General features: G+C 43.3%; 1 pseudogene; it reads left to right on the top strand.

The window, feature by feature from the left end:
* The window catches only part of LOC100722210 (NBAS subunit of NRZ tethering complex-like), a 185,600-nt pseudogene that overhangs the window by 87,921 nt on the left and 72,621 nt on the right, over positions 1-25,058 (top strand).

The following is a 25,058-nucleotide window of genomic DNA, read 5'->3' as shown; positions in this document are numbered from 1 at the left end:
TAGTTTGTGTTGAGAAGTCTTTTGTTATTTTGATGGATTTTCCTTTATACGTAATCTGTTTCTTTTCTTTGACCACTTTTAATATTCTGTTCCTGTGGTGAATTTCTGGGATCTTGATTATTATATGTCTGGGTGTAGATCTTTTTTGGTTGTAGTTGGCTGGAGTTCTATATGCCTCATTTATCTGGATATCATTTCTTTTTCCTATGCTTGGGAAGTTTTCCTTAATTATTTCTGTGAATAGCCTTTGTAATTCATTTGTGTTTACTCCTGCTTCTTTGCTCATGTTTTTTATTCTTAAGTTATAGATCCTCTTGTCATCTTCTAGCCTTTGTATTGCTACTTCCTGGTTCCTTGTTATTTTTAAGAGGTCTTTTCTTTCATGATCACACATTGCATATCTATCTTCAAATTTTGAAAGACTCACTTTGGTTTCTGTCAGGGCATTTTGCCAGCTTTCAATGGCATTTTAAATTTCCTGGTAATCTCTTTGGATCTGTTTCATGTATTCTAGGTTTTGTTTATATTCTTCACCAAAGGTTTCTCTTCTTTTTCTGGGTCCTTCCATTTTTTCATCTGTGTCTTCTTGAGAGGGGCTTAGCATTTCTTTTATTAATCTTTTTATGTCTTGCCTCACTTGGATTAGAATTTCAGTTTTAAGTTCATCTATGAGGTCATGAATGTATTTCCTTATGTCCGCTGATGTTGTGGCCAATATTGTACGATTGCTGTACTGGTTCTCTTCTGTATTTACCTCTCCTGGACTTACTTTCTCAGAGTCAGCGGCTGGAGGCTTTTTCTTATTTCTTTCTCTTGCCTTGTTTTTGGTTTCTTTCAGACAGGTGTATGGTGGAGGTCTCAGGCCCTTTCCTTATTGCTTGTGGTTTTTCTGAAGCGTGCTGGCTGGGGGCTTGCTGCCTTCTCCAGTTTGCTGTTATGTGAAGTGCACGCAGGGACAATGTGGGCTGGCCCCTCTTCTCTGAGCCAGTCAACGGGAGAGTGCCTTTAACACGTTAGTCTGTGCTGTACGGATATCACAGGTTCGAGACAGTTTCGTCCCTGGCCGTTGGGTCCCGACCAGGGACATGACTCAGCCCAAGCATGTCCCACCAGTCCTCATTGGGCCAGCGGTGACTGATTGACGCCCCTGAGGTTCCGGGTTCAGGCCTATCCTACCGGATTCCCATATGTCCTTCAGCCAGCCCCTACCGCGAGACCCAATTTCCAGCATTCACCATGAATTAATGCAGCTCTCCACCTTGGCTACACTCTATGCTGTGCCACGTCCTCCTGCCAAGGGCCCCAGACTCAACAACTCCTATTATCGGTGGTCAAGGCTTTAGTGCGACCATGAATTGTCTGACTCCACGGCATGCCCAGCACAGCACGGGACTGGTCCCAGTGAGCGCGTCTGGTTCCAGCCTTTTATCCACGTTTTTGTTTCCTTTCTTTCTTTTTCTTTTTCCTCAGTTTCTTCCCTGTCACGAGAATCCCTCTTCTTTCGTCTGGTCTTCTCCATGGTGTTAAATTCTAGCGTCTGAGTTGTTTTTCTCAGAGACTCTCTACCCTGCTACCTATCAAGCTGCTGTCTTCAGAATTCCGGAACACCTATTTCTTTCTGTGCCTTTCTGTCCCCTTTCCTTATTCTCTTCCATGTTCTCTCTCTTCTTCTTGCCCCACTTGCCCTTCCAGGTGGGTCTGTCTGCCCTGGGGACCTCGTGGCCAAGGAGTGGCAGCCATATGTGTGTTCCAGAGTTGGGCCCGACTGTTGGGGACTGCGGTCCAGGTCTCGTCTGAAGTCAGGGCCACCATGGTGCTTTGGTTACCTACTCTCCAGGGTGCTGGCTCTGCAGCACCCTCTCCATGGGGATCTGCCACTGTGTGTTTCCACATCTCTCTGGTTATCCCGAGTTGTCATCATCGCAGTTCGTCTGAGATGATGAGATGCAGCAATTAATTTCGTTCTGTTCATTTTGGCTCATTATGCTTTCAGTGCTCTGAGGACAAGTACGTGACAAGTGCCTACCAGTGGATGGTGCCCTTCCTGCATCACTGTGAGAAGCACTCTCCTGGCGTGGCCAGTGAGCTGCTACGAGAGTACTTAGTGACCTTGGCTAAGGGAGGCTTGAGGCTTCCCCTGAAGATATTTCAGCATTCCAAGCCAGATGTAAGTAGAAACCGCAGCTTCTCAAATTGTTCAGCTGTGTTTTCTTGATAGAACTAAGTTTTATTTATAAGCTTATGATAGGCATTGTAAATGATTTTCCTGTAAAGTAAAAGACAACGGTTGTCATGCTGTTCGTTTTTCAGCAGCGTTTTGTATCCATTTCAGCAGCATTGTGAGCACTGAAAATGTTAGTGATTATTAAATAGAACCATAAGGAAGTGTTATCCCCAGAATTCAATGTTACTCTGAACTAGAATCTAGGTTTTAAATATTTGGAGCTATTTTTAGAATTGGTGTAATTTGATAAGATAGGATGAGCTTTGCTTCCTGATATATGATTTTAATTGTTCACGTGCAGCATTTCCTTAAATTGCTGGGAGCCTCCATTGGCAAATGGCTCCACCTTTTAAAGCCCATCTAGGTTGCTGTGTGGGCTCTCATTGCCCTCGGATCACCCTGCAGTGATAAACACACAGAGCTGAGAAAAGAAAACACTCATGATTCATTAGTTTGAAGGGGGTGTGAAGATTTAATGCTATGTCTCATGCATTGTGTGTAGAAATGAGCTATGAAAATCATTTGAGTCATTGTAATAATTTTATTTTCTAATTTACATATATTCACAGTAACAATGAAACAGCTAGATGTGGTGGCACCTGCCTGTAATCCCAGCTCTCAGAAGGCAGGAGGGTTGCAAGAATGAGACCAGCCTGGGCTACACAGTAAGTTCAAAGCCAGCCTGAACTGCATAGTGATGTTGTATCTCAAAAAACAAAACCAAAAACACATTAATAAAACAACTTAGGGAAGCATGTTGGCACATACCTGTTATCTCAGCACTCAGAGGCTGAGGCAGGAGATTGCCGTGAGTTCAAGATTAGCCTGGGTTTATAGTGAGTTTTGGATCAGCCTGGGCTACATAGTGACACCCTGTCTGAAAAAAAAACAAAGTTCAGGGCCAACCAATATCCACAGAGTTACCCTTGGTCCTTTTCCACCAGAGGGCACACAGCAGGATGGCACAGGCCCTGTGGGACTGACTTTGTGACGATGTCCTGCACAGTAGACTGCGGTGCATGTGGGGGACCCTCAATGCCGTTCCCATTTGAAATTCCAAGTGAATCTGCTTCCCGGTGCTTTGATTAAACGGGAATGTCAGGAAATAATAGTCTCAAGCTGAAGTAGAAAGGAAAGCATTGCCTTCTCCTGGAGTAGAGCGCTTTTGTGTTTGGGGAGTTTCAGGCCCACTCTGGCTGCCTGTGTGTGGGCCTCTCCTGGAAGGACACTTCTTTGCTTCGGGCCCCCTCTGCAGCTGGCTTCTCCTGGCATGTGATTCTCTGGGCACTTACGCGCTCTGCATCACTGGGCTCTTTTCATGGTGCTTTGTAGCTGGCTTGCTTGCTTTCTTTGAGACAGAGTCTTGCTCTGGAACATCATTCTAAAGACTAGATTGGCCTGGAAATCATAGCAGTTCTCCTGCCTCAGCCTCCTGAGTGCTGGAATGACAGATGTACGCCAGCACTTTGTGTTTTATGGCCCATTTCCTTTTTTTTATTTTAAAAACAAAACAGTAAAAAGGGTAGAAATGATACAATATATTTTTAAAAGTAGGAAATTAACAGTAATTAACATATTGTATATTGCATCTTAGAAATAATTGTTCAGATTATAAGATTTAGGCATGAGAAAAAATGGCCAAACAATGAAAGCACAAACTGTTCTTTTGGATGAACTAACAGATTCATAGTATAGTTATCTATCATATGTATATTCATATATCTTTTTCCTTCTTCCTCCTCTCCTTTCCCCCATCCCAGTTGTTCTTTTCTTTTGAGCATTGTCTTTCACTATCACAATATCTATTGTTCATTTTGGATCTTATTACTCTTTCAGTTTTTTTTTTACATTAGGGGGACAATATGATATTTACAAATGTGAGTTCGATTTCTTTCACTTACGAGTATGGTCATGTGTTCTCTCCATTTCCCTTGAAAAAGCCTCAAGATTATCCTTCTTTGTAGCTGAGCAATATTCCATTGTATAGAAAGGCCACATCTTTTTTATCCATTCCATGGTTGATGGGCATTTGGGTTGCTTCCAAGATTTAGCTGTTACAAATTGTGTTGTTATAGACATGGGTACACATATATTGCCATTGTTTTCAATTTTGCTGGAAAGATACCTGGAAGGGGAATAGCTGGATTGAATGGACCTTTAATCCTAGTTTTTTGAGGACTCTCTACACTAATTTCCACAGTCTACACTCCCACCAGCAGTGGAGAAGTGTTCCTTTTTCCCCACAGCCCTGCCAGCATCTGTTGTAGGTTGATTTCTTGATGGCAGCCATTCTTTCTGGCGTGAGCTATACTCTCAGTGTTATTTTAATTTGCATTTCTTGAATGACTGGTGACTGGTGAACATTTCTTCCTGAATGTTTTTGTACAGTCCATTTCCTCTGGTTCGAGTGGTTCTTCTCTGTTTCTGATCCTTTGAGTCCCTGCTCTTTGGGAGCTTCTCTCCCACAAACTCTTTCGCCATCTGTCTGCCAGGAGGGGTCCTTACGCTTTTCCACTCCCGTTGTGCCCTTCCCGCCGTGTTGGGACAGTGGTCCATGGCTGTCTGGCCTCTACATCTCATTGATCTCCATGTGAGCAGGAATGAACCCAGGGCTCCCAGAGTGGGCGTGCTCAGTGCGGGTGGGGACAGACTGGCTCTGCACAGGCCTGTTGCCTGCTGAGTCCCTTCGTGTGCTTCTCCAGGATTGTGCCACGCACCAGTCTCGCTTCTCTGAGGACCCTGTATTTGTCCAGATGGCACAACATTCTCAGCCATGAAGCCTGGCAGAGAGGAGTCCACAATCCAGTTTATAGAACACAGAGAGAAAGTCATCTACGAGCCAGACCCTGCGGTGGAGCTCTGTGCCCTCTGCAGTAGGTCATTTGGTCTGGCCACTGAAATGAATGTTCACAGATTGAAGGCATCGGGAAGAGATGGAACTGTGCCACGGAAGGCCACCGAGTGAGGACAGGAGCGTAAGAGTCAAGAAAGAGCTGGATATAATCACAGGGACAGGAATGTACCGGATGGCCTCAAACCAGTGTATGACACAGTGTGAGGAAGAGCTGAAATCAGAAAATAGTTAAAGAGAGAATGTGTTTTTAAAGATAAATGTAAACTGAGCTTGTCATTACAGCCTTATCCTGAAAGGATTATCTGCAAGTGTTCTGCATAGGAAGGAAATAATCCAAAAATAGAGTAGATATGAGAGTGGGGAAATAGTACTTAAGAAATAATAAATATGAGAATAGTATAAGTGAGTGTTCCATTATTAATCATGAAAATAGCAGGTCAGAAAGTGAAGACGAGGGAAGCACAGTGAGCATGTGGTCAGGGTGGGCGAGGCGGGTGTGAGGCAGGGGTCTGGCATCAGAGATCAGAGGGTCTGGGGCTGTTGCTCAGGTGCTGAGGACAAATGGTGACACTGGCAGGGACTTTGATGGCTCCAGTGCACTCAACGCCTGGCCTGTTACACTTCACTCTGAAGTACACAGCACTTGCAGTAGTCAGAATGACGACCCCCAAAATATGTGCACTGTCCATCTGGACCCTGTTACAGTGACCTGTACTCCCAAAAGGCTGGGCACATGGGGGACATCAAGCCACTGGAGGTCTCCCTGGTGTCCAGGTGAGCCCAGTCTGATCGCATGAATCCTTTGAGCCACTGACCTTGATGATCTTCAGCTCCACTCACAGATGACTGCCCAGTGTCCCAGCCCCGTTTCTTAGGCAGCTTCTCCCTGCCAGAGCTGCCAAAGGTGCCGTTTGTGTTACCTCTCCGAGTTCCCTTGATTATGGGCTGATTCCAGAGTGTCTGTGCTGTTGTGTTGGTCCGATTGTCCCTGCATTAGCACAGTACTGTTTTAATTATGAAGATTTTAGAGTATGTTTCAGTGTCAGATAAGGATAGTGTTTCCTTGCAGTTATTTTTCCTAACTCTTTTTGTTTTGAAGCTATTCTCAGATGTTTGTTTTTTCTATGTGAACATTGGTATCAGCTCATCTGATTCTAAAATTGGCTTACTTATATTTTTATTATGATTATGTTGAACTTGTAATGGTAAGTCACCTTATTTAAGAATAGGAGACATTATTACATTTGTTTATGTCTTTTTAAATGTCTAGTTTGGCACATCTCTTGTTAAATTTATTCCTGTTTTATTGTTTCTGTTATAGATGGAGCTCTGCCACCTCATTTCCTATCATTCTTTATTCCTGTGTGTGAAAGCTGTTGACTTTATTTGTTCATTTTGCTCCTTCAGTCCTCTTTCTTACTTGCTTGTCTTATCATCTGCCATTCATTATAGAATTGAGCATTCTACAGTGCTCCACTTTAAGACTGTTTTTCTCAACTGTGATTCTCTTGCGTTTTGCTTAGTGTCTCATATGGACAGTGGCCTGCTGCCTGTGATGCAGGAAACCTACATAGCTAAGCTCTTAGAAAGCGCCAGGTGAGCTGGCACCCTTCTTCAGTTCAGAAAGGGAAGATAATGGTTTTATAGAGACTGCTGAGATACTAGGACTAGAATGATCAAACTAAGGAACAGTGTGTGGGTAGGTTTTAGAGTTTGGCATCACGTGGGTGAGAGGGACAAGTATGCTGTAAATTTGAGCATCATGATTCATGGGTAGCATATATCACATTAGAAAAATATGCTGAGTGGCATATTCCAGTACCAAAAGAATACAGAGAAAAAGCGCTTCATGCATTAAGGTAGAAAAGGATTTATTCATTGACTAGAATGTGTTGAACGTATGCACAGGATCATAGAGATCTGGGAAGTTCCAACTGAAGTCAAAGTGAAATGGAGTTAACACTGAATTATTAGGTTGGCAAGTTCTTGAAGAAGACATGTTAGGTGATCAGAGGTTTTCAGTTATTCCTGTAGTATTTAGGTGTGTGGAATTCACAGCTCTGATCTCCTCATCCTTTAATTTAATCAAACCTGTTGGTTTACCAAACCCTAGGTCAAAATACTTGAAAGAAAACTTGTGTTTATGCTGAATATTTACAGCCTCTTTTGTTATCATTCCTAAACAGTGCAGTATGACAACTACTTAAATAGCATTTGCATTGTGTCAGATATTTTAAATAATAGAGTGGGAATTAAGCATGTAAGAGGATATATACCAGCAATATGCAGACATTATGCCATTTTATACCAGGCACTGGGGTGTCTGCAGATCTGGGGTCCACAGGGCCCTGGGGACCAGTTTCCTCAGGTGCTTAGTGACGTGGGTGGTGTAGGGAAGTGGTCTCACATGCGGCATCAGGAGTGTGAGCAGAAGGCAGGAACACATCCTCTGCCTTCTCTTGTGCACAGAAGCACCGCTGCAGGGCTTTCACAGGGGGCTTTGAGCAGACGCAATCAAACACAAGACTCTAGAACGTCAGACTTGAAAGCAGGCCTGTCATGTCTGTCTCCAGGAGGAACAGCTATGGAGCAGGGAGATGGAATAAAGCATTCAGGGCTCTGGCTCCTGAGACGGATGGCTTCCCAGCTACCCGTGAATGGCAATGGTGTTCGGGGCTCGCGGGTCCTGGCGTCTCCTTGCCACATGTATGTTTCATCCCCACCTTCCCTTGGGCCTGGCTCCTCCTGCCCAGATCTCCTGCAGGAACGCCAGAGCCCATGCTGCTGGATGTTGGTCCCGGCCTTGCCACTTACAGCCTCTAGCAGCTTGAGCACATCACTCAGCCTCTCAGCACCTCAGTTTCTCCTTAGTATACAATGGAAACAATGTAGGGTCATTATGAAGATTGAAAAATTAATGCGGTACATGCAGAGCACTTAGAAATGGAAGCCAGCACAGAATAAAAAGAGTTATCATATTAATTTTTTTTTATCTTTTTAAGACAGAGTCACTATGTAGTGTGCTGGCCTTGGGCTCACTTTGTAACCCTACTTGGTCTCAAACTTGGCGATGATTCTCCTGCCTCAGCCTCCCAAGTGCTGGGATTACAGGAGTGCACCACTGTGCCTGGCTGGTCATATTAATTTTTAATAGACTTTATTTTTCTGGGTGGCTTATCCTTATCTCACCAGTCACTTTGCTGCTTTGGTTCCCTCTTTGTCAAATGCTAGTGCCAAATTCAGGCTGTTACTTGTTTTCTTAGTGCCTTGAAGCCATATATCTAAATCCTTAACCTAGCTGCTTTATTTCCGTAGTAATTTTCAGTATTTTTTATTTATATCCACTGGTGTGATTCTCCTAAGAAAATGCCTTTGCCAGCGTCTGTCACTTTTCTGTTTTATGTGTACTGTAAGTTTCAATTAGAATACAGGAATCCGTAGATAATTATTATAGAAATTATATTAATTTCTTTCTATATTAACTTCGCTGTTGAAAAGAGCTGTATGAAAGCAGTTTCAGGCTTCCGTTTTAGTGTCTGTGGTAAAAGCATAAGGATTCCACATGTATTAATTTAATCTTCACAGTCACCCTCTGAGGGAGGCATTGTTAGTCCCTTGAGATTGCAGCATTTGGTTATTTTCATAGTTGAGGAAATGCTCCCCGGCTGGTTTGCAAGGGAAGCGTGGTATTTGATATAAAACGAAGCTGGAAGTAGCCACGCCTGTGCTCCAGAACACGGAGCACTGTCTGTGGTTCGTGTGACACTGTGTCCTGTTTGGCTTGTTTTGGATGGAATGTCAGCCCGTGGTAGTTAAATGAGTAATACATACTTCATACTTAAGAAGTAATAGGTTCTCACATTGTTGAATGTAAGTTAAGGAATTTTGTGTATTTTTGTAATTAAAACACAGAATTTGGCTTTAGGGTTAGAAATGGTGTTTTTAATGAATTGCCTTTCGAATGCATTGCGCTTTTCTGTTTTATCTTGAGTGGATCATAATGTTTTCGGCAGATGCAAAGCTAGGGGTTACAAATGATCTTTTCTAGCTGATTCTGTAATTAAAGTGTGATTCCATTTAGAATTATTAGAGACCCCAAGGTCTGTAAGCTAAAGAAAAATCGAAATTGTTTCTGTGGCTGATTAATTGCAGTGTTTAATATTCCATTGACAATAGTACTTGGATAGGGAGAGCCTGTAAATCTCTCGACATTCAGTACATGCTCTCTTTTCCCCAGCTCCAACAAAAAATTATCCCCGATCAGGACCAGCTGATGGCCACGGCGCTTGAGTGCATCTACAGCTGCGGGCACAGCAACAGCTCCCCCTCTGCTATGGCATCCTGGAGTGCCTGCCACAGAGAGGGCCTGGGTAAGCAATGCTGGGAGCCGCCCTTCCACCCGAACCTTAGCACGTTGCTCTCCCAGATGTTCAGCACAGCGGATGGCTAGAAAGTATAAAAAAGAAAATAAAATCATGAGCTACCCTGTTGTCTGCTAGTAAACTCCTATTCTTTTTACCAATATATGAGAAATTCTGAATTTTTAGTGTTATTATAATTGCTTTGCTGTAATTGTGCTAAACTTGATAATTATCCATTTAAGCAAAAAATTCCACCACCACAACAAAGAATCCTGTTAAAAATGGATTAATAGTGATTTATTTGCCTTTAAGTTGCATTTTTAATTAAGTGCTTTCTGTATTTGTAAGGTAATGGTATTTGTGATTTGTGTGTTCTAGGTCTGTCCTTATAGTAATCTTTTTAAGTAGTGATGGATGAATATTTATAATTTTTAAATAACTTTTGTTTCAGTGGAAATTTATATAACATGCTATTGGATTAGTTGTATGCAACTCAAATTTTATTTTCTCTTTGGAAGCAAATAACATTATTCCTCTACTCTTTAAATCTAGTACATGTTATAAACTCAGCATCTGGAGAAGAATATATGATCTTTGCAACACATAAAACAGCACTGAATGAAAAATCCAACCTACTTTAACCATTTGTGATTCTAACCAAGTTGCTTAATTTTTCTGCTTATCAGTTTCTTCATTTACAAAACACAGATTAGACAAGAAATTTCTTTATTGTTTTCTGTTTCCCTTTTTCATATTGCCTTGTCTTCTTTTTTTCTTCCTTTTTTTGAGGTAGGGTCTCTCTATGCAGTTCAGGCTGACCTTGAGCTCACTTTGTAGCCCAGCCTGGTCTTGAACTCACAACAATCCTGCCGCAGCATCCCGAGTGCTAGGATTACAGATGTGAGCCATCACGCCCGGCTCTGCCTTGTCTTCTTTCAAGAAAACTCTTTTCTTTATGAAACAAATGATAGCAATCACCACTTTTATAATCACTGTGAAATAATTGTTCATGTACTCTTAATAGTACTGAAATCAGGTGAAAGATTAATGTTAAAGATTAATTTGCATGTTAACAGAATCTTATTCCAGAAATTTTTTTTTTGTTTCTGATTTTAAAGGTTAAAAAAAATTTGAAGGTGAAATTGGTCAATTGAGGTTTGATTGCCATTATTCTAACCAATCAAAGTGGCATTCCTCATGGCCAGACCACCTGATGATATGTGCCCTGATGCAGAGTGGCACGAGTTGCTGGTTTTGCAGCATCCCTTCCAGGCAGTTGCACTGAAATTGTTCACCTGAATCTCACTAATCTATGGGCTGGGCTTCTAGTTACTACAGAGAATAGAAGATCACATTTTATAACACCATGAAGGAAGCAGCAAGTGCAGAATGCAGGTTCTATAAGTTAATTGATCTTCTTTGCTATAGAAAGTTAGTGACAGTTAGGAAACCAGATTGTTGGACAGGTGTAATTGCAGAACAAAGGAGTCCAAAGGGATGCAGTCCCTTTCTAATTTTTTTTTAAGGAGAAAAAGAAAACAGAGAAAATGTACAAGTAATACAAAATTTAAAAAATAAAGAGTAAGAAATCACTAGTTAATAGTTACATATTTTCATCTTAGAAATAGTTGTTCGTTACAAAATTAAAGCATATAAAGTGGACTTTCAAACAGTGAGAGTGCAAACAGTTTTGTTTAATGATCCAAAAAAACTCAGTAATATGGTTATCTATCTTATACACTTAAGCAGTTATAACTTATGCAGTTATAACCTTTAGAGCACTTTCTTTTCTTTTCTTTTGTACAATGACAATTACATACTTTGGGTTTTATTACTCCCACAGTTCTTACTACTTATTTTGAAGAGAGTAAAACCAAATGCAACATATCAGAACAGAGTCTGTCAAATCAAAAGGACATAATAGATAATGTAAAAACAAAATACAAGGTGATCAACAATGGTTACCATACTGCCTCTTGCTATTTTAAGAATTGCCAGTTATAATAAAATTGAACAAAACAGTAAAGAATAAAACCAAAGCATTGGAGACATTACAGGACTTTAAAAGAAGGTAATAGTCAACCAGAATGGGTGTCATAATGAATCCTATTGTCTTCACAGTTGTTGCCTATACTTTCGAACTTGGTACTATCTAGCTAAGCAGAATAGGGGAAAATCAGTCAAAACAAGATGGTGAGGGCAATACAGGATTTCAAATCAAGTTAATCGGAAATCAAAGTAGGTTAATGTAATGTATCCTGCTATTTTTTATTTATTTTTCCCTTAATTAAAAAGATAAAAATAAAAAAGTAAATAATTAAAAAAAGGGAAGATTGAGATAAGAGAGGACATAACAACAGAACAGTGCAGGTCAAAACATAACCATTTAAGCAAAATAGTGTTTCACCACAAGATACCCTGACATAAAAATAGTTAGCATAGTGTCTCTTTCCTTGAAATCTTTGAGTATAACTTCGTATACTGTAGCACCAAACATATCAAGACACTATCAAACCATTCAAAAAGAATGACATTATTACAGGGTATTTAGAACCAATTAACAGAAAAGGAACAATGGTTTCTGTATAATCTCCTTGTCTATAAAAGTTTTTGCTTATATTATTATATATAATAAAATCCAATAAGATACAGCCTTTTAAGACCGATGGAAACAGAAGAATACAAGTTTGATGGGACTTCAAAACAAGATGATACTAAATCAGCACTAGCTATTATGATGTTTTGTTTTCTCCAAAATAGCTGTTCCTACCATCCAATCTTCTCTGCCTCATTTCTGTTGAGCTCTTTTTCTGTCGTTTGTTGTCAGTTTGTCTTCTTCATTTCGCTTTCTGCTCCATTCATTGTGGCCGCTCTGCCACTATTTCTGGAATCTTGGTATTTTCCTTTTTTAGAATATTCTGCAGTATTCTCTGTAGAGTTGAATTGGTGTTTGCAAATTACCCTAGTTCCTCTTTATCCTGGAAGCACCTTGTTTTTCCATCAATATCTAGGGACAGTTGTGCAGGATATATCAATCTTGGCTGGAGGTTATTATCTTTCAAAGCTTGAATTATTTCCCCCCACACTCTTGGTGATTTGATAGTTTGTGCTGAGAAGTCTGCTGTAATTCTGATGGGTGTTCCCTTGTAAGTGATCTGTTTCTTGTCTCTGACGGCTTTTAATATTCTTTTCTTATATTGGATTTCTCGAATTTTGATTATTATATGCCTGTGTGTAGCTCGGTTTGGGTTGTAGGTGGCTGGGGTCCTGTATGCCTCATACATATGAGTATCTTTACCATTTGCTAAATTAGGGAAATTCTCCTGGATTATTTCTGTGAATAGCTTTTGTAGTCCATTTGTTTGTGCCCCTACTTCTTCTGTTATGTTCTTAATTCTTAATTTATACATCTTCTTATCATCTTCTAGCCTTTGTAATGTTGCTGTTTGTTTTTTTGTCATTTTTAAGAAGTTTTTCATTTCATGCTCCCACATTACCAATCTTCCCTCCAGTTCAGATAATCTATTCTTAGTTTCTTTCAAGCTGTTATGTTAGTTTTCGATAGAGTTTTTAGTTTCCTGGTAATCTCTTTGAACCTGCTTCACATATTCTATGTTTTCTCTATTTTCTCCATCAAACAATTCTCCCCTTTTTTTCTGTTCTTCCATTCCACCATCTGTTTTTTCTTGGGTGGTGCTTAGCATTTCTCTAACTATTCTGCTTATATCGTGCTTCAGGTTGTTAATAACTATGAGGCTCTGGAGATAGCACTTTATGTGTATTGGTGCCGTGTCTGCTATTGCATGTTTCTCAGGATTGGGGGCTGAGGACCCTTTCTTGTTGCTCCCTCTTCCCATCTTTTTTGTTCCTTTTATACAAGCGTATATAGGAGGCCCAGTTTCTTTCTTTGTCAGTTACAGTTCGTTTGAATTGCGCCAGCTAGGTGTTCCTGCCCACTACAGTGTACTAGGGAGACACAGACCTGGGCAGCCTATGCTGGGCCCGCCCCTCCAGGTCAACCTACCGAAGGCTTCACTACTAGGGTGCACCTCCAGGCTCTGGGACCTGGTTTGGGCTAGCTTACTGGCTCTTGGTCAGCGGTGTCACCCAAGTCAGGCACTCCCCACTGATCCAGCTTGAGAGGGGAATATGTGACTGAGGTCACTGCAGCGCCCTGTTCCGGCTAGTCTGCCCTGTCCCAGTATGTCCTTTGCTGAAGCCTCCTACTCTATGGAAGTGTCCCCGATCCGCTCACTCACCACAGGTCAATGCAGGGCTCCCGGCCAGTCTCGCTCTCAACTCCATTCACCGCTTCCCACTCTCAGAGCTTTCGTGCCTCTCTCTTTGCTGTGCTGATTGGTACGCAGCAGCGGCTGCAGGAAATTCAAATCGTGGCTTCCAGTGGCACGGGCCCCAGCTTCTGCACTGAGACCTTATTGTTTCTGTTATATCACTGGGATTGCGTTTCCAGTTGGTTTCTCTTAGTGTAGTTCGTTCCTGGGTCGGCAAAGTATATCTCCCCTTGCTTAGGACTTCTCGCCCGGCACCATTCCTGGATTTTAAATGCAGTTTCTTAGAGAGCCTCCAAAGCTGCTGCTATCTATCTGCCATGTTCTCCCGGAAGTCCCCTTTCTAATTTTTAAATATGATGCATAAAAAAGTTGAGGTCAAGCAGCTGTAAGGTTTATCATGGATATTAGATGGTTACCTACTTTATCCTTAAAAACATCTTCAAAAGAGCAGATACTTTGATGGATGATTTTTCATCTTTGCCTGCCTCCTTTAAAATATGATGCTCATGTTTGTTGATTTTTCAATTTTAGATCACTGTTGACTCCTTTTCAGAAATCCATTCTCTTCTCCATTTCTATTCCTTCTATCACTTTTAAGTTAAGAAAAAATAGAAAGAAAGCGTGGGCCTTTGGTAAAGGCAAAGCTGGATGGTGTGTGAGATTGTGCTGAGTCCTTCTGCCTGTCTCGTTCAGCTGGGGACCTGACACAAGGGAAGATGAGTGCAGGCAGACCCAGCATCTTTGTTATTGTGCAGATGTGACCAGTCACAGGTTGCCACTGGCAGGGGGCCAGCAAGACTCCGAGAACCGAGGCCTTAGGTAGACAGGGGCAGAAAAAGAGAGCGCATCAGTGCGGCTTTGTAACAGGGTCACTCCCACCACATAAAAGCATCCCACTGTCCACGGCATGGCTGCATTCAGGGTTCCCTCCCAACAGCACCCAGTGAGCCGCAGCGGTTAGCAGTCCTTCCTCAGTGGCCTGGAGGGAGCCCAGTGCTTCCTCCAACGGCATGATGCCTTCTCTTGTTCCTAAATCCATGGGGTGAAGCCTTTGACTTCCAGCTCCCTTCTGGAAGGGACAATCACTGTTAAAAGTTTCCATCTGGCTGAAAAGTCTTTAGGTGTACACTTACGATTGCAATCACCGTGATGGAAATACACTGTGTTCTTCACTATGTGTGACGAATGCTGCAGAATGATAATGTGAAACCCTCGACTACAGATTGAGTTAGTTCATTGCAGGTCATGCTGGTGAATGCCCTGTTGAAGGCCATTAGTGGACTACTCGTTTAGCCCTGTGGCTCAGGGTGAAACACGGTTCAGAAAGACAGCATAGTCTGTGTAAGCCGCACTCACTAGCATCTTGCAGAACTAACCAGGGCAGACTGACCATTGTAACAGTGAGGAGGCATTGTGTTTGCATTAGGGCATTAACAAATGCCCAAATCTGGCACAGATTTTTACTGGGGCTTTGTGTTAATAGACCCTGAGGCCTTGCTGGAATTCAGCTGGCGGGTTCTCAGAAGCCAGTTAGGGCCAGAGTGTCTCCCTTGGGAACCAAAGGGCCACTTGCAGCTACTGCTTTTTCTGCAAGTAACCTGCTCAGGGCAGTGTTCCTGGGACAGTCTTTTTTTTTGTGGTCTCTGTCTTGATACTGGTTCTGAGTCTGCTGCCCAGGCTTCCTCTGGGGTTTGATTTTTGTGTTGACAGCCTCTCCGACGTCTCTGCTGCTCCCTGGTTTTTCACGGCCAAGGCAGCTGTGGGTGGCAGGGCACCCTGAGCTGTGTGTCCACAACCCCAAGGACACCATGGGAGTGCACGGTGGGGCCGCAAGGCCTAGGGGAAGGCCAGTGGTAGGACCGTGTATCCCCATCCGCCCCGCTGGCGGCCAGAGCAGCAGGGATCAGCAGTGGGCTTGCCCTGTGCTGCTTGTGAGGAGATAAAATGACAGCAGCTGATGCATAATTCTTTTTGGCCTCAAAAAGTGGCAGTAGAGCATGTCAGGAAACACAGCTCCCCGTCTCATGTGGTAGGCATTGTTTTGCTCCAGGCTCTTCCATCTCCGTCTGCTGCACATGCAAACCGTGGAGTGGACTTGCACAAGCCTGACACTGCCCTGCAGTGTAGCTGTGTCACGGGTGAAGAGTTGGAGAAATGTCATTTCCCCACTTATAGGAGCTTGTATTTTATCAGAATTAATTTTAATTTTCTCTTCCTTTATTCTTTAGTAAGAAGACACAAGCGACCTCAGCTCTTCATGACATGGTGGACCAGCTGGAGCGGATTCTTAGGTGTGGGTAGGGGCTGTGTCAGCTTTCTTGGACCTGGTCCGGGTGGCTGTCCTTCACCTTGCCGTGGTGTAGTGGCAGTGAGAGGCACATGTCCAGATCTGCCTTCGCCATATGCTGGTGGAGCGGCCTGTGAAGCCGGGGTTTCTTTTGCTGTAACAGCTCACTCAGGAGAATCACAGATTTATATGCGAGCCAGCATTTAAGACCCTCGCAGGAAAATTTAATTTCTGCAGCAGTTGCTGCAACTATAGGGCACACTTTTTTTTTTTTTTGTTACACTGGTGCCTTTTGGGGGACTCATGTTTATCAACTACTTAGATGTTCTGGACTGTCTAGAACCTGCCTATAACTAGTTTGAGGTTCTTCACCGTTATAGTGAAACTGAGCTTGCTGTCTGGAAGACTGAAATAGTCCTCATTTGCCATTTAGGAAATCTAAAGTTGTTTGTTTTAGTTAATTTATGCATACAAGTATATTATCATTAGTATTATTATTATTTTAGTACTGGATAGTGAACTCACGACCTTGTGCTTGCCAGGCAGGCATTTTATGCTGCTGAGCTAAATCCCCAGTCCTAGTGTATTATTTTTAAGTATCATAAATAAAAAATTAGAATTAAAAACTCTATTCTATATAGCTATACAAATTATACATAACATAGCTTTTGTACCAGTAATGTGTATAGTACAATACAATTTGGAGTTCAGTAACAAAGCAATTTTATTTGCTTGATGAAGGTTTGAAAACATTGTGAGTTGTATTTAAGGAAACTGAGTGTTTCTGTGTATCACAGTCTGAGCACGTGGAGAAGGAGCTCTTCATTTCACCAGGACTTCTGTTCATTGCTGGCCTGATTCTTGTTACTCTGCTGTGAAAATGCTGTGTATGCATTTAGTAAATCAGCCTTTTCCTTATGAATTGGCTCATCCTGCCCTGCTCAGCACCCCAGCAAGCCCCAGTGTCTCTTGAGTGATGCTTAGTGGTTGAGTCAGTATGGTCATCATGCACAGGTCTGAAAGTCACCTGGACCCTAGGGATCCAGAGAGCTCAGCGAGACCTAGAGAAACACAGGCATGATTTACTTCACTGCATCCCCATGACCAGGGCCCATCCTGATGATCACGTCTGTAGCTCAGTGAGACAGTCATGTCCTGCCATAGGTAGTCATTGCTCAGTGTAGTATGATGACATTTTAGAATAAGAGTTTTCACTGGGCGTGATCCCAATACTTGGGAGCCTGAGGCAGGAGGATCTCTATGAGTTCGAGACCAGCCTGGGCTACAAAAGTGAGTTCAAGGCGATCCTAAGCTATATAGTGAGACTCTGTCTCTAAAAACAAAATAACCCCTCTCAAAAGAAGAAAGAAAGAAAGACCAAAGAGAGCTTTTATTCTTGTTTCTTCTCATAGGCACACATAATGGTAAATATTTTCTTATGCATAACATCAGGTGAAACCTATCTTGGTCGAGTTATGAATCTGATCGCTTGCCCTGTCGAGGGCAGTTCCTAAGTGGTGAGCGTTGGTGAGCTGGCCCAGGGTGTGTGATCTCACAGTAATGGGATGGGAGGTCTTGGAGACCCTGAGACCTGGGATCTGTGGCACACTGGCATTTTTATACTGACTGACTGTTCTTGGGGGTGATGGAGCCAGCTGAGTGGCCAGGCTTTTCACCTTTGAGATGCTCTATTCCCTGCTTTTCCAGCTGCCTTGTGGCCTTGTTTGTAGGTGTGAAGTTAAAACTGGGTATCAAAATTATCCATTTGACTTGTTTTACTGGCTGGTGCTTTGAGAACAGAGAATTTATGAAAGGTAATTTTTGAGACAGACACATCATCCTTTAAAGAATATGTTATTTAGTCCAGGAATGTATAAAAAAGACAAAAATGAAAACAAAGCTTTGTAAATGGAAACGTTAGAAAAGTAAAAGCAGAGAAGGGAAATGGGAATACGATGGCTATCATCATTATATATGGCAGACATGTACTAATAAAGTAAATAAGATTTTAAAATTAAAAGTAATGCCAGTAGGCTGGTCCGATGGCAGTGGGTTATCAGAACTTATTAACATTAGTGTCACTAAAGTTGGTATACCACCCCCCCACTGCTAAATTTGACTGGCTTTAAAAAAAAAATTTAAAAAAAAAAAAGTAATGCCAGTAGGGAAAAACAAGATTTGATTTGTAATTATGAGCCCTGTTGTTAGTGAGAATTAATGTAATACATGTGTGAAGTCGTGTTGTAATGTATGATACCCTAACCCTAAAAAGTACCAGACACCAACGTATCACTTAGATGCTTTCAGCTTCTTGACTATCTCTGTTTGGCAGCAGGATTTTTACCAATTCCTCTTGCACTTGCAGCGTGTCAGAGCTTCTGGAGAAGCATGGACTGGAGAAGCCAATTTCCTTCATGAGAGACACGCAGTGCGACATGGAGGAGGCGCGCAGGCTGATGGTGAGGCTGGCCAGGCACACAGGCCGGAAGTGAGTTCCTGAGCTGCTCGGGCGCGAGGGGGTCCGGGTTCAGCGTTGCTTTGTTCTTCTCCAGCCCCGTGGGTGAATTAAAGCTGGCGAGTGAGGGGCCGCGCCTACTGGGGTGGGGGCTCCATTTGGTCAGTCGTGATGTGTGTGAGCGCAGACTTGCACAGGTGTGCTGCACAGGCACACCTGCCTCCCTCTGTGCCCCTCTTCTTTCTAATCCCCCCTCCCCCTGCCGTACCCTGTTGTCATCAACCTGACCTCCCAGCTGCCACCACAGATCTCTTCCCAGCCCTTCAAGCACCGCTTCACATCTGCTGGGTTGGTGTGAGTGGATGTTGTTGTTTCATTTGGCTTCTGATGCTCAAAGTCATTGTTTTCATCCATGTCATGTCATGAATCAGTGGCTTCTTGCTGAATGATATACAGATTTATCTCACCTGTGTTTAAGGACAGTGGGTTGTTTTAGGCTTTGACTTTTACAAATGCAGCCCCCATGACTATTTGTGTGTCAGTTTTTATGTGGGCTCGTGCTCGCCTTTCTCCCGGATAAGCCCTGTGTGCAGAGTGCGGGGGTGGGGGTGGGGTGGGGTGGGGTGGGGGGGTGGTCCTGTGCGTGTGAGGAGCAGCAGCAGCAGCAGAACCGGCCCGATGCTCTTCAAGGTGTCATCCATTTCTCTCTGTGACTGGCCTTGAGGAGAGTTTCAGTGGCTCCATGTCCTCTTCCGCACCCAGGAGTGGTCAGTCAGTCTCTTAAGGGTGGTGATTTTCATAGGTGTGTAGTGACCTTCGGGTTTAGTGTTAACTGCATTTCTATAATGATGAGGGAGCTCCCTCTCTAAGCACATCTCCAGCTGCATTTGTTCTTTGCCCATTCTCAAAAGCTGGACTGTTTGCATTCTTATTGAGCTGTGAGTTTGCTTGTGCGATCCCTGTCTATGTTCCTTGCTACTTAAGTGCTTTGAAGCTATTCCTTCCCTTTATTCTTTGCTCTGACCTGTGTCTTTTAAAATTGTACTTAAAAATCGAATTCTTTTTAGTTTGCTCTTTTTTAATAGTGCTTTTGTTAATCTAGAAATGTTTGCCTTTAAGCTTTTCTAGCAAAATTTTTAGTTTTATACTTATAGATTCTTAATCCACTTTGAGAGTTAATTTTCTTTATTGCTCAAAATACAGGTTAAAGGTTTTTTCCTGTTTGAATAGTCCCACACCATTTCTTGAAAATGCTGTTGCCTTGAACTCATGGCAATCCTCGTGCCTCAGCCTTCTGAGTGCTGGGATTATAGGTGTGCACCTCCACATCTGGCCTACTTTTGCATTTTTATTCTGCTCCATTAATTTACTTGTCTTTCTTCCTATACTTTACTGTATTGGTTTTTGTAGGTTTATAGTAAGTCTTGAAACCAGGCAATATTAGACTCCTGACTTTGTTTCCCATTTTTATATTTGTTTAGCTTCCCACAACCCTATGAACTTTAGGATCAGCCTGTCAAGTGTTGTCATCCAGGATTTTGCAGGGATCACTGTAGTCCAATTTCAGGAGTATTTCTGTCCCATAGCATTATTCATTTTTCCACTCCGTGAACACGGCATGCCTTTCCATTGACGTGGGCCTTTCATTTCTTCTGATGATTTTGTGATACGCAGTGTGCATGTCTCCGGCTCATTTCGTAACATTTATCGCCTGTTGAGTCAGCTATGAGTGGAATTGATTTCTTCTTTTCAGATCCGTTATTCCTACTGTACACATTATTAGCTCAGGTAGTTTTTCTGCAGTCCCCTTGTCCTGAGTATGGAGAGCTGCCTGTGTGTGGGATTGGGGTGAAGGGAGGCTGCAGAGTAGCAGGTTGCACAGGACAGTGTGTGCCTGTCACCAGGGCTGAGCTTGTGGCCTCCTTCACAGCCATCACTCACTTCTTGTTACTTTATAGAAACAAATTTGATGCTGTGTCCTCTTTCAGGTTTTCCCCATTCACACTGTAACACGGGCTCATAATATTATATTAATTTACTCATTCTGTTTATCATGAAGTATTTCATTTTGTGACTGTAACATGTTGTGTAACCTATGTTACGGAGTTTTAGACTGTTTCTCAAGTTTTGCTTGTTATTACTATTTCTGCTGTGAATCATTTTGTACTTAACCACCTTTTATTTTTAAATTTTTTTCATTGTTTTGAGACAGGTCAGGCTTGTAGATCAGGCTCACTTTGAACTTTGTGGCTGTAATCCTCCTGTCTTGGCCTGCCAAATGCTGGGATCGCAGGCTTGTGCCATCACACCAAGCAGTGGTCTTTTAATACATTTATGTGCTTCTCTTGAATACCTGCCTACAGTAGGTAGAACTGCTGAGTTAGAGAATATCTCTAAGTTCGACCTTAGGAGATTGTGTGTGTGTGCATCCCTCCAAGCAGAGGCAGAATGAGTGTGACCCCACATGGAGCAGTTTCCTCTCTGCATCCCTGAGGATCCCAGCACATGGGTGCACTTGAGTGGGTGGCATCTGTGTGGAGACTTTGTTCAGTCCTAGCATCGTGACTGAGGCAGAGATGGAGGTCAGAGAAAATTTCCTGGGTCCTTCAGTAAAGATATTTGAAATAAACCACTTTCTCATTTTTATTCTTCACTATCCTTAGGGTGCTCAGTGTTTTTAACAGAGTGTGTGCAAAGATAGTAAACTTTTAAAAACTAGAACATTTGTATCTACATTGACTTTTGTCTCTTGGTTGTCATCATCTAAAGTAGTAATTTATCCTAATGAAGTTAGCAATTTTGCTGTTTCTTTTTGGTACTTCCTTTAGAGCCTGCTAAAAGAGAGACAGGGAACCTGAAGGCATTGGTTAATATTCACGTTTCTTAATCACACATTTACTTGTGAAGTTTTGTTCACATCCCTGTGTGCATGTTTTGTGAACTATAGATTTTGACACAAATGGCTTTGCCTTGGTGTCATTCTTGATGTGAGGCTCATAAGTAAGAAAGAGATACAGTGCTTCTGGTCAGGCTGGAGAGATTTCCAGCTTCTCACAGATGTCTCAGGGGCTCCCTAAGCACTAATGTACCACCCTGCACAAAAACTAGCAATGAATCTGAAGGGCATTTCAAGGTAGGCGCTACCACAGTGCTCAGTGAGCGAGCCAGCATGGTTGGACCTTGTAGTTTTGTAGTAGCAAAGCTCAGAGGTGGGCACTGTGATGGCAGGGGTGGGGATGTTGACAGAGGTGCTGATACGAGAGGGCCATCGGCATCTGCAGTGGACAAGAGCTGGCTCAGGCTTCCAGGTGGCCGCAAGAAGCTTCCATCCTCGGTCTGTCACAGGGAACCTTGGGGAAACCCCCTCGCCTTACGCAAGAGTGCTATAAGTGTGGGTTCACAGGCCCAGGGTGAAATAATCAGGACTCTGCAAGAGAAAATTGAAACATACAGTGTATGTTTGGTTTTTAGGGGTTTAGCATTACAGTTTAATCTAAATTTAAAAAAAAAAGGGCTAAGGATTTAGCTCAGTGGTATAAGTGCCTGTCTTGTAAGCACGCAGTCATGAGTTTGATCCCTGGTACCCCCCCCCAAATAAATAAATAAATAAATAAATAAATAAATAAATAAATAAATAAATTTTTAAAAAGAAAAAGAAAAGTCAAGTAATCCTAAAGCAGCATGATCCCTACTACGTGTCTTTAGGAGCTCTCTCTGCGTCTTCTAGGAAAGCCTGTGTGACTTTTCTCTCTGCGATTTGCTACTGCTCTGTGCTCTGTCCTTCTCTCCTGCGCCTGCCCAGCTCCCAAAGAGTCCCCTAGCCTTGAAGGTGCTTAGTTACACAGGAGCCTTGTGTCTGCCCCACTCCACCCCACCCCATGGCAAGGTCATGGCCTCCACACTCTGCAGGGACATTCACTCAATAGCTCCATGATATGCCTTCACACACCTATAACCAGAGGGTTCTACTGCTTTAGGCTGCTCTGCAGTCGCTGTGCCACTTATTCATGTTTGCGTGATCGTGGGCTGCTCCTAGTGGAAGGCCTGTGGGTGCTGCAGTCTCCCACCCTTCCGCTCAGTGCATTCCCATGCCTGAGGATCCCTTGCCTGAAAACGGGTGAGAATTTTGCCCCCCTTCAAAGCAGCCCACTGGAAATGAGCCCTGATTGTTTTGTGTATGTGCTGTGGCTGGGCCTTTGAGGCTCCAGTCTTCTACTTATTCTAATCTGTCCTAAATTCAGGTTTTACCATTTTGAGTGCAATATTGTTTCTCCCTGAAAAATGCAGTTCCCCTCCAAAGCTGCGGCCAACACTGTTTGTGTTTAGGAATCTCTTTGTGTAGGACAAGCCCCTTGCTTAATTTCTTTGAGTTCTGCTCTTGATTCTTATTTACTGACTGTGTTCTGAAAAGGGCCATTATAAATAATGTGTTATAATTTATTTTAATTAGAACCTCCGCGCAGGCAGCCATGTGTGTGAACACATTGCCGCCATCTGTCCCTGTGTCGATGGCTCCCAAGGAGCAGCTGTGCGGAGAGACTTGGATTCAGCGAGATGGTGCCTAGCTCTGACTTGATCAGGCTGCCTGGTCAGGCTCGCTGTGACTTGCCTGCCGCACACCGGTCTGAAGGGGCCTCCTAAAGAGTTCAACTACCCAGGTCACAGTAGGGGAAACACTGGATTATTCTAGCATACTCGCAAATCTGTCCATTTGTTTTATATATTTGCATGTTGGTGAATCATTTTCTCTTACGCCTTATTGCATATGGAGCAAGAGTAAATGTGTTTTGTGTAATATAAAATGCTGTAGGCAAGTGAAGCATGTGCTTATTAAACACTTCAGGCGATTCTGGGCACAACGGCATGTTCTTGTAGCTCCAGGTACTTGAAAGGCTGAGTCAGGAGGATCACTTGAGCCGGAGAGTTTGAGGCTGGCCTTGGCAACATATTTAGAGCTTATATCCAAGTCCAAACAAACAAACAAGAAAAGTTGGGAGGAAAAATCCTTGAAATTATGTTTTCCAATACTTTTCCCATAGTAATAACTATTATAGACACAGAGGCTTTGACTTTATTTTTAATGCACAGAAGTGGTAATGTTTTGAAAGATATTTCATAGGTAAAAGAAAGACACATCTATGAAGAAGCACCATTTAGTTGGTTATGGCAAACACAGAATAGAATCAATCTCCTCCTTTTGAGCGTTGAATTTCATAGTTGTGGAGAAGTTGAGGACTGTGCAGGAGACAGGGACGATGGTCTCAGCCTTCCCAGGCAACAAGGGCACACAGAGCTGTGACCACCCTACCCCTAGCCTTTGTCACCATGCTTGGAGCTTGGGAGGCACACAATGTTTGCAGCTAGACTGGTTCACAAATGTTGGGTGCTTAATATGACCCAGAAAAACCATATCTCTTTACAGATTCTGGAACGAGTTACTGCTTGTAATTCAGAAAAAGGGAATCTGAAACTCTTAGCTGACTTTTTGTTTCGGAGAGTCTTCCTGCAATGCCTGTGTTTGACCAGAGTTGACCTCACCCTTTCCTGCAGTGGCCCTGAGGTGGGCTTTGGGAGAGAATGTGAGATTCAGGAATAGTAAATGATTTGCTGTAGGACTGCTCCACTAGACTGACTTGTTAGCAAAGTCTTTCTTGCTTTTTTCTTCTTTGTAGTACTGGGGATTGAATTCAGGGGCTGCCCATTGGTCAACACCCCTCTTTTTGTTTTCCAGTGGATCTCACCAAGTCACTAAGTTGTGCATGCTGGGCTTGAACTTGCCATCCTCCTGCCTCAGCCTTCTAGAGTCTGAGATTGCAGGCGTGGGGTGCCACCAGGCCTGGCCATTAGTAAAGCCCTCTCCCCTGCTGCAGAGGAGTCTGACCGTGCACTTCCTGCTCTGTAACTTCACAGAGCAACACAGCCAGTGTGCTGGGGTCTTGCTGCCCATGTGACCTGTGGGGCCGTACATCCCTGGAAGGGCTGTGAATGAACCAGGAGAGCTGCAGGGCGAGGCCTTTGGCTTGCAGGGATGCAGTCTTTGTGGGTCCCTAAGGGGGCCTTGGAAATCATGCCCATGGACTCACTGCAAAAGACACAGGGCCTTTCAGAACAGGAAGCTGCCTCGGAGTCAGGTGGGGCAGAGTCTTTTGGTTGCTCTGCTCCTGGGCTGACATGTACTTTGAGTTGCACTCCAGACTGTGACCAGTGTTCTTTGATTGCCCTGCTGGTGAGTGGTGGTTCCAGGCCTCTGTATGGCAGTGGCCATGGCCCATGGCTGCCGAAGGCCTGACAGCTCTGCTGAGGTTAGAGACTCCTGGGAGCTGTGAGCAGAGGTGAAGCTGGGAGCAGCTGTCCCCCAGTAACTCCTGGGCCTCCCAGCTGTGCCCGCTCCTGTGCTATGTCCCACCATGGACACACCCCACTCATTCAGCCCACATTTAACATGTAACACTCTTCCGATGTTCTGTCCAAGCGGCTGATGATGGGCTGGCGTGGTCGCAGCTCTGGCACTGAGGTCCAGCTGTCCCCTAAAAGTCCGAGTGAACTATCCTCACTGAACCCTGGGGCCACCACGCTCCAAGAAAG

This window comes from Cavia porcellus, unplaced genomic scaffold (assembly GCF_034190915.1).
Source record: "Cavia porcellus strain 051 isolate PalLab524CR breed Dunkin Hartley unplaced genomic scaffold, mCavPor4.1 scaffold_37, whole genome shotgun sequence".
Lineage (NCBI taxonomy): Eukaryota > Metazoa > Chordata > Mammalia > Rodentia > Caviidae > Cavia > Cavia porcellus.
This window is presented reverse-complemented; position numbering and strand designations above follow the sequence as displayed.